This window comes from Camponotus floridanus, unplaced genomic scaffold, assembly GCF_003227725.1.
Source record: "Camponotus floridanus strain SB8 unplaced genomic scaffold, Cflo_v7.5 scaffold106, whole genome shotgun sequence".
In the NCBI taxonomy this organism is placed as follows: Eukaryota; Metazoa; Arthropoda; class Insecta; order Hymenoptera; family Formicidae; genus Camponotus; species Camponotus floridanus.
The window spans coordinates 502600-513730 of NW_020229222.1; the positions used below are offsets into that span (position 1 = coordinate 502600).

At 34.1% G+C, this 11131-nt stretch overlaps 1 pseudogene; it reads right to left on the reverse strand.

Moving 5' to 3' along the window:
• Window positions 1-5103: 5103 nt before the first annotated feature.
• LOC112638921 lies at window positions 5104-6929 on the reverse strand (annotated as a pseudogene).
• Between the last annotated feature and the right edge of the window lie 4202 nt (window positions 6930-11131).

The following is an 11131-nucleotide window of genomic DNA, read 5'->3' on the forward strand; positions in this document are numbered from 1 at the left end:
GAATACCGCTATATATTGTTTATGTTAAAAATATATAAAAACGAAGAGGAGTCTGCTGCACTAGAGTATCATTTCTTTCGTTGCTCTTCTGTGTTTCGGTAATCTTGTGCAATGGCTGGAGAAAACGTAATTTTCATCGATGATGATTACGATATGGATCCAGTTGTGGCTGAGAGGATGGAGATAGAGAGAGAGGAGAGAGAGATGAATATTGGTGATCTCCATGAATTATCAGACGAGGATGGGTCTGATATAGAAATAGAACCCTTGACAGACAGTGACTACGATAGTGACGATAGTGAAGATGGTGATACATTATTGCAAAAGAAACAACGACATTTACACTTATCCGAAATATTAACATTAAAGAAATAAAAATATGTTGTATATCATGCTATTATGAGGAAAATGGATCGAAATATTGCGTTGAATGCTTTCTCCGACTATCGTTTCTATTTGTACAAGCTACTTCTGTTCGGGTACATCAATGTATTAATTATCAACATTTGACCGATATGTCCTGCAAAGAGTGCGGGAAATCTTTACATCAAATAATGCCGTGCGACATGTGCTCTCTTTGCAAACATTAAAATAGATGGGCCATGGATAACATGTAGTGTTTGTAAGTATCTTTTAATTTATTATATATCAAAAATATCTTAAAATAAATTATTAAATAATTTAAACTAATGAAATGTATATGTTTTCTTCTGTTTCAGGAGCGGTCCCCTCTATCCCCCTGCGACTTCCATATTGAATATTTTTATATATATTATATTGGATATTTTTATATATATTATAATGGATATTTTTATATACTTTTATATTGTATACTTTTTTATAACTCGCACATTTAAATAAATTATACTATATATTTTTAATTGTAACGAAAAAATGCAATTATTTACACGCCTTTCCCTTTCGCTCCAATCCTTCGTGCGCTCTCGCATTAATTTTAAGTCTCGTTATTATAAGTATAGTTTTCTCTCTCTCTCTCTCGTATGCGTTCTTTTCGCACTATCATCGTTCTCTCTCACACGCGCGGCAAGGGCACACAGTAGTCGAACATCGATGCTGTTAAATTTTTTCTTAAAATAAAATAAAATAATAAAAAAGAAGGGGAAAATGATTTCGGTTAGGCCCAAAATCCTCGTCAAAAGAATACCGCTCTTTTTTTGTTTATGCTTGTCATAAAACATCCAACACGTGCGTCCCCCACCCTGCAATCCCCCGCGCCACCGAAATCCCGCGTGACGTCATACCCCCGCTCCACCGAGATCCCCTCGCACCTCACCTCCCTGAGAGGACCTGGATTAGAACCGGCCCTGTTACCCTACTACTGTCTTGCTGGACACGTTGGTTCTGTCCATGATCAACGTATATTTCGTTTATCTGAAGTTTATAATTATTTAGAAGATGTAGAAAAATTTCCCAATAACAGCTGTTTAGTAGGCGATTCAGCTTACTCTCTTCACGAACACTTAATGACACCATATCGGGATAATGGGCATCTAACAAACAAACAAAAGAACTACAACTTTTGTCATTCATCTGCTCGAATTGTTATTGAACGTGCCTTTGGTTTACTAAAAGGAAGATTTAGAAGCTTACTAACAGTACTCGAAATGGAACGTGTAGACTTGATTCCTGAATTTATTATTGCATGTTGTGTTTTGCATAATATCTGTTTATTGCATCATGACGATTTTCTTATAGAAACAGACTTAATAGAAAACGATAACATATTAATAAGAAACCTACAAAGAGAGAGAGGAAATACAGGTAACACAAAACGTGATGCAATTTGTGATAATTTATTTATGCGAAATGCATAAAAACACTACAATAATACAAAAATTTTTCTTTTAAATAATTATCACATGTTCATAATGTATTAGTTTTTTTATAATGTATTTATAGTGTTATAATATAGTATTATAATATAGTGTCTAAAATAGAACGTAGTATTCTATGATTACTTTTTGTATGTACGTTACATTTATTTATTGTATCACATTATTACTAGTATGCTAATATCACATTTATGCAAAAAAAATAGTAATAGAATATTACGTTATGTTCTATTATTATTTCTTGTTCTCTTATTGCACGTATTATTACAAGTATACTGCGCGACAACGATTTATTCCGCGAAAAAATAACATTTCTCTATATTCTCCTTGCCTCGCAGGAGAGGTCGCGAAACAAATCGTTGTTATGCAATATACATACATATTATCACATATTCAATTTGTTAATTGTAAATATGTAAATAATTATAAATTGTAAATAATAATGATTGAGAGTACAAATTAGGCAAAAAGAAAACCACACAGTATAGATGTCAAAATCACAAAATGTTTAAAAATAATAATAATACAGAAATAAATCAAATTAATCAAACCCCATTAATGCGTCCAAATTCAGATGGTAGAAACAGTAATATAATAGAGACACATTAAAGAGTAAAATTCAATAAGACAAATAATTATCATAAAAACAGTTAAAGTCCAAAAAGTTAAATTCGCAAACGTTTCGATCAAATCCAGATGTACCCAATCTTTATGTAGACGACCATCTGAAACTCATTTCACTTGATGTGGTTTCTTTATTCACCAATGTTCCTACTGATCTTGTCATTGGAAGTGTCGGTAGGAGATGGCATTTAATTAAAAACAAAATTAAGATCCCTTTTTCTGAATTTATTATTGGACTTAGATTGGTTCTCAATTCTACTTTTTTCAGCTTCAATGATAGAATTTATAAACAGATTTTTGGAACACCGATGGGTTCACCTCTCTCTCCCATTTGTGCGGATCTCGTTCTCCAAGATCTTGAAGAAAAGGCTATTTCACAACTTCCTTTTCACCTTCCTTTTTACTTCAGATATGTGGACGACATTGCCTTGGTTGCTCCTGCTTCTTTTTTGAACCTCATAAATTCTGTTTTTAATTCTTTTCATGATAGGTTGAAATTCACCATGGAGATTGCCAATGATGATCGTCTCAATTTTTTAGATGTGACGATTATTATCAATAACAATCATATTGAGTTTGACTGGTATATGAAGCCCACCTTTTCTGGTAGGTTTCTTAATTTCTTTTCTCAACATCCGTTGGCGCATAAAAAAGGAGTAATCATTGGACTCACTGATAAAATTTTTAAACTGTCACATCCCAGATATCATGAGAAGAATTTTAACATCATTTCTGAGATCCTTTCCAATAATGGTTATCCGGGGAAATTTATCTTTAATACCATAACGGGCAGAATCAAGTTGCTGATTCATAATCACCATGCTCCTCAGGTCACATCCTCTATCCTTCCCTCTCCTTCTCCAACTCAATCATTTTTTGTTATTCCGTACATTAAAGGAGTTTCCGAACATTTTAAAGATATTGTGGGCAATCTTAATAAATCCCTGGCCCACGTGTTCTTGAACAAATTGAACTGCTTCATTAAAACGTATAAAGATCCTCTGCCAATGGATTATCAATCAAATGTTGTATATAAAATTTCTTGTACGGATTGCTCGGCATCGTATGTGGGGCAGACGAGCAGAAAGATTTCTACTCGTGTCCGCGAGCATCAATCGAATATTGATCGGCCTTTCGAAAATCTATCTGTCTTATCTCAACATAGACTTATGGGACATGATTTCGCATGGAATGATGTGAAAATTTTGGATCAAGATATTTCATTTGTTAGAAGAACTATCTCTGAAATGATCCATATTATACGACAGAACAACGGTCTTAACGTTCAGAGTGATACGGAAAAATTTGACAATGTTTATCTTCCCATCATAAAATCCTTGCATTTTTAATATAATTTATTTCCAATTTATTTTTCTCCATCATCCGTTCCTGAAATTCCCCCTTCCCCCCCTCCTCTTCCCTTTCCCTTTCCATCGAATCGGCATGCCTGGCTCTCCATTATCACGCGTCTCAGTACTTTTCGTCACCTCGTTTGGTATACACGACGTTTGCATCTTTTCAATAATTCTGATCTGCTATCATTGCGATTACTCCGTTATCTCGTAGTTGCTTGTACGTATTTTACTCAAAAAATTTATTTGTCACATTAATTTATTCTCTAACAATTTTTCTGGCTATCTTTGCTTTTAATTTGCACTGCTTGCGTCTGTGTTTTGCGAGAATGCGTGTTGCTCTGCTTGCTTTATTTTTCAGATTGCAATTTATTTGGATTTGGAACAAAAAATTTTTTATTGCATTATAAGGAACTTTGCAACAATATACGAATTGTGGAACGTATGCGGTATCTCTGTCCTCTACGCGCATACCAACTTTTTTCTTTCCACGCTTTTTCTACACAGCCACGATCTATGTGCTTCGCATTGGTGAGTAACATGCAGGCTTGCGGACATTTACACAAACATTTATTGCTATTCGTCAACGTTATTCTTTTACTTCTTAATTATAAATTTCGAGAACCAATATGTGTATATTCGTGTCATATTTATGTAGTATTGATATCGACCACGAGCATTTATTTTTGCGTTTCACCTTGGATCACGATTTGAATCTGTACGTTAACCGTTGCGAGCGATTATTATTCTTTGTCATCTGTTCTTGTATTATTATTTTAATTTAATTGCACTTGTAATATGAATATTATTTCCGCATTGAAAATGATCTGGATTTGATCGAAACGTTTGCGAATTTAACTTTTTGGACTTTAACTGTTTTTATGATAATTATTTGTCTTATTGAATTTTACTCTTTAATGTGTCTCTATTACACTACTGTTTCTACCATCTGAATTTGGACGCATTAATGGGGTTTGATTAATTTGATTTATTTCTGTATTATTATTTTTAAACATTTTGTGATTTTGACATCTATACTGTGTGGTTTTCTTTTTGCCTAATTTGTACTCTCAATCATTAGAATTTTTTCTCACAACCACCAATTTTGACAAACTATTTGATTTTGTAAATAATAAACTAAATAATAAAATAAACTTGTTTATAAGTCTTTAAACTTTGTAACTCTGTAACTTTAAGTCTTTAGTATAGTTATAAGTAATCTTTAAGTATAGTTATATTAATTAAAGTAACTTTAAATCTTTTATTAAATAAAGTTATTTCTTACTTAAAAATTCGATCATTTTTTCAAATGAATGAAGAAATTGCTGGCGTAGGTCTATATTTTCTTTGTGACGTCTTTCCATAGCTTCTTCGGCCGCATTTCTGTCAGTTCTTAAATCATCAATTAATTGTTCCACAGAAGACATTAGTCGAGGTTTTTCTAAAAAAAATTACAACCTATGTTACAATATGTTACTAATTAAAATATTGACTGTAATTACATAAAGCTGCTAACTTACTGTATATAGGCTTTTCATTTTCTGAACTCTCAGCACTAGATAGACTACTGTTTTCTGCATCAGTTCTTTTTCCTGTCGATGACACAGTCGTTAGAGGTGACATATACGGTTTTGAATGGAGTAAGTTATCCATATGCTGAAAAAAGTTATTAGTATTAAAATAATTAAATTTTTTTTACTTAATCATATTATCAATTAACTTAATAATAATAACAGAAAAATATGGCCATGTTTTTGTTCCAGCTCCAGATTGTTTATTGTTATCTTTAATAGATTTGTAAGTTCGCTTTAAACCAGAAAATTTAGATAAACATTGCGGCCCAGTAACATTATGCCATGTTTAATCATTTCTGCTGCAATTAATGCCCATATTTTTTTATGTGACATTTTTCCAGAAGTGAAGTCATCTTGTCGCAGATTGTATTCATCAATTAACAAGAGAATTGCTTCATGAGGCCATTTAAACATAACTAAAACAAATTTATTAAAAAAATTTTATATTAAACTAATTTTTTATACATGCATATACATAAATACAAATTGGACATTTAAAAAATACCTCCAACTTCTTCATCTTGAATTCCCTGCGATAATTTATTTCCATTTCCATTTTCGACAATTTCATTGCTTTCATCATGTAAAACATTGTTATCTATATAAAATTACAATAAATTTATAAAAATTATATACATCTACATCTTTTTCTTAATTAATTAATTTATAATTATGTAAAAAAATTTATTATACAGGGTGGGGAAAAAGTATGGAAGCAAACAATTATTTCCGAAACTATTCATTTTTCGATAAAATGTCTTAGACATAATTTTTATGGTATGAAAAGATGTATTATGTGGCATAGACGGCATGACCTTGAAATGACCCTTACGAGCTGCATTTTCAATTTCGTCGATACGAATTATCACAATTGTTTCGTAACTGGGAGTGTTTTTAAGGGAATGGGGCTCATATGCAGTGTTTTGTAAACGTTTCGACATCAGCTACAAGAATCTGTAACAAAAACTGACGAGTTCCATTTGAAATTTTTTACGTTATTTGTATGCAGCTCGTAAGGGTCATTTCAAGGTCATGCCGTCTATGCCACATAATACATCTTTTCATACCATAAAAATTATGTCTAAGACATTTTGTCGAAAAATGAATAGTTTCGGAAATAATTGTTTGCTTCCATACTTTTTCCCCACCCTGTATAAAAAGTAAATATCTGTATAAAAACCATTACTAGACGCAGAAACTTTAATCAACTTAGCACTTTCATTTATCGCCTCTGCTAATTTTTGAGCTGCAAAAATGTAATCTATAAAGAACAAAATAATAATTATTAAAGTGATATGAAAATTACATGAATATTATTAATTAACAGAAAAATAGAAAAAGAAAAGTCTACATAACCTCATTCCACTTTATTATATTAATACATAATATAAATTTTGAATAATATAAATATTAATGATAAACTTACCAGTTTCTAAACGTTTGACTTCTTCTACTGTTACTAATATTGTATAAATTTTGTTGGTTTCACCATCTTCAATATCAACTGATATCTTCGGAATGTCCATTTTTCTAATTTACACAGAACACGTGCGTACCGTTTCAATGCTTATGTGCTATAAGCGCTCACGCTTTTATTGCCCTACTTCGATGAGATAAGCTTTTGTGAGCACGAGTTATGACGTCACAGTGACGTCATAAATGCTTTTATAAGCGCTTATAACTTCAAAGGGAACAGCGTAAGCAATGCTTATAAGCGCTTTAAGCGTGTAAGCGTCCAAAAGGAACGCAGCCATACACTGGACTGAGCATCGCGATAGACAGGCGAGCGCCCGCTGTAGAGAGAGAAGTACTTTGGTTGGTGATAACTTTGGTTTCCGCCCATCGAGGCGGGAAACAAAATTACCAATGAGATACTAGCAAGACAGACATAGGCCTCCCCTGTAGTACTTCTCTCTCTATAGCGGGCGCTCGCCTGTCTATCGCGATGCTCAGTCCAGTGTATTATATGTCGATGATCTTGATGCTTTTGCAGCCATTCATCAATTCATATTTTATATATTACGCATGCGCGCACATTTGCCCCAACTGCATCACCTTCGAAGGTGAGGCACATGGAGCATGCTCCTAATTGCTCCTTAGAGTATGTTCTATCGCGACGCAAACACCTAGTCGTCATATTAGTTCCGGTGACGCGAACGTATTGGAGCGTATTGGAGTGAATAGGAGTATGTTGGGGCATGCGACGTGAACAAATCTATAGACTTATAGAATAGACTGGCCCCTGCCGTAAGAGGGTGTCCCATTTTAAGTGTCCACCCCAAATATATCTCTCATTTTTGATTTTAGAGAAAAATGGTTCAGACATGTTTTGTATGGTTCGAGGGGGCCATAAGAGGGTATCATTGATTTGACCTTGAAGAGTTATTTGAAGGTCACATGAAGGTTACCTCAATTTTTTTAAATGGCATCCCTTATTTTTTATTACATATTCTTGTAGCTGACCTCGAGAGCTTTCCAAAACACTATAATAAAATATTTCTTCATTGAGTACTTTTTGAGTTATGAGGGTTGAAATAATTTCTTAATTTTACATAAACCATAAAATATCTAGTAAAATATTCATTTTTCGATTATCTTACCTTAATGTTTTTATGTACAAAGTAATGAGAGGAATCAATTGGTATGAAGAAAACATACAGTTGTTTTTAAGAAAAAATATAAAATTGTTAATTGCAAATTACATATTTTTTTTTTAAAGAAACTATTTTTTTCTTTACACCAATTGATTTCTCTCATTATTTTTTGTATAAAAGTATTAAATTAAATCGAAAGGAATTAGGCTCGTTATATATTCAATAACATGAAAAGTATTAAGGTACGATAATAAAAAAATGAATATTTTACTAGATATTTCATGATTTATGTAAAATTAAGAAATTATGGTATTTCAAGCCTCATAACTCGAAAAGTAATGAAGAAATACTTTATTATAGTGTTTTGGAAAGCTCTCGAGATAAACTATAGGTAATAAAAAATGGGGGGGTCCCATTTAAAAAAATGGAGATGATCTTGAAATCTCTGAAGCGCCTCTACAAAAAAATTATTAGTAGCATATTACGGTCTTCTTGGTACCGCACAATTTTTATAAGTACAAAATTTTTGTATCTAAAAATAACGGACATATTCTAGGTGGAGTTATTAAAAATGGGGGGTTCCATTTAAAAAATGGAGATGACCTTGAAATCTCTGAAGCGCCTCCACCTACAAAAAAATTATTAGTAATATATTACGGCCTTCTTGGTACCGTACAACTTTTATAAATACAAAATTTTTGTATCTCTAAAAATAACGGAGATATTCGAGGTGGAGTTATTGATCTACCTTGTATATATATATATATGTATGTATGTATGTATGTATGTATGTATGTATGTAGGTATGTATGTATGTAGGTATGTAGGTATGTAGGTATGTAGGTATGTAGGTATGTAGGTATGTAGGTATGTAGGTATGTAGGTATGTAGGTATGTAGGTATGTAGGTATGTAGGTATGTAGGTATGTAGGTATGTATGTATGTATGTATGTATGTATGTATGTATATATATCTAAAAACAACATGCTTTCGTAAATATACATGAAAGCGAGACAAAGCAAAACATTCCGCGATTTCTTTTATTAACACTGTTGATCGCTGTTACACATGTGATATACAGTCTGTAAAGTAAGAGCGTGTACAGGTTAATGTGTAGAAAAATTTATTTTTAATGATTTATAAGTACATGGATTTGTTGTACTACATGAGAAGAAAAATGCTATACCATATGCTATACCTAATAATGAGTCCAGTCACCACCAGCATTGATAATTGCCTGACATCTCCGAGGTATACTTTCCACTAAGTTGACTGCGTATTCATTCGGTAAAGACCTCCAAATGAGACGAATTTGTCGTATCAGCTGCTTCAAAGTGCATACTCTTTTTCCTCGAAGCTTGTGCTTGAGATATGCCCACATATTTTCAATGGGATTTGCATCTGGCGATTGCGATGGCCAATCAAGTGTGACAATGCCAGACTGCTCTTTCCACTCGATGCAAAGAGCAGTTTGGCATCGTCACACTTGCTCCGGTGTTTTGGGTCGTTGTCTTCCTGTAAGATCCAGTCCTCGTTTTTTTTAATGAAACATCGTTCAGCAGTCGGCAACAAACACTTTTTATAAATTTTAAGCATTTTCGGAGCATTTAAATTGTATGTAAACAGATGTAATGCTCCAAAACCCTGTTTTGAAAAGCAGCCCCAAAGATGAACTTTTACAGGATGTTTAACGGTCCATTGTATTAATCTATTAGTCAAGGTTGACCAGGAACGTCGGATGGTAATATATCCCCAAACAGAAGCTTCGTCATGATCCGTAAAGATCATGTTGCTCCAATCTCGGTCCAAATTCTCCTTTGCCCAAGCAAATTTTTTCATCACATGTTTTTCGCTTAACAGTGGTTTCTTCATTGTGCTTCGATATTTGATGTTATGCGCAAGGAAATGGGTTCGAATAGTTGTATATGATATTTCTACATTCTTCTGTTTTAATTTTGCTGCTCCTTGTCGCAATGTTAAGGTCGGGTTCCGCTTAAACAAATTCGCAATTTCTTTTTCCATGTTCGGCGTCACTTTGCCTATCGAGCCATGTTCTGGCAAGTCATCGACATTTTTGATCTTCTTATATTGCTGAACCCACTTAGCGACGAACGATTTTGACTTTCCCATGTATTTAGCAGCCGCTACATATGACATTTTTGGTCCTTTCGGGTGGGAATAAAGGAACACAGCCTCGTAGCGCGATGCGTATGCAGCACTCATGGCGGTTAACATGTTTCTCAGATAAGAATTCGACACCAACTGAATCTTTTGTGACAAAGCATTCACGACAAAGATTCCATCTATCGACTCACAAAAAAACTAGAACGATTTGAAGCCAACTGCCATTTATGCCGTACACGCTCTTACTTTACAGACTGTATGTGCGGTGTCAAAATATTAATATTTATAATATAAAATGTATTAATCTTTACGGTTAATACAATTGGCTCCGTTGTCGTGGCGGTCAGGACCGTCACCGTCGTCGTCGTCAGGGCCAATGCCGTGGCCGTCGGGGCCGTCGTCGTCGCCGTCGTCATTGTATTTATATGTATGCTGCAACAATTCAATATTAATAAAGTACATAAGCATTTATGCATTTAAAATGACATGTATAATGATTATATGTATGATACTCACTAAACTCGGCGCCGTCCTTCTTTGCCCTTCCTCCTGTACTTTCAGGCAACGAATAATCGTGAATCCAATCGCCGATAGTGGTGCCAGATTCGAGACGCTGCCCGCTCTACGCACAAGGAAAGAGCCGTATACGTGTGCGCTCGGTCAACTTTGGATAATAGAAGAGCGCAGAAACAGCGAATATTGTCTGCGCGCTTCTATTGTCCGAAGTTAATAACCGAGCGCACTCGTACACGGTTCTTTCCTTGTGTGCGTAGCGGGCAGCGTCTCAGGCTGCGGTCAATACTGCACTATGAATACTTCGAAACATCATTCTATCTTTATTCTCATGGAATGTAGAACAAAGATAGAATAATGTTTTAAAGCATCCAGAGCGTCTTCCCGACCGCAGCCTCGAATCTGGCATCACCGAAAACGCCGATCGCGTAAATGTTGATGGCAAGCAAGATGCAAAGATAGTCAAATAATTTCTGACATGCACATGTACGCACGTT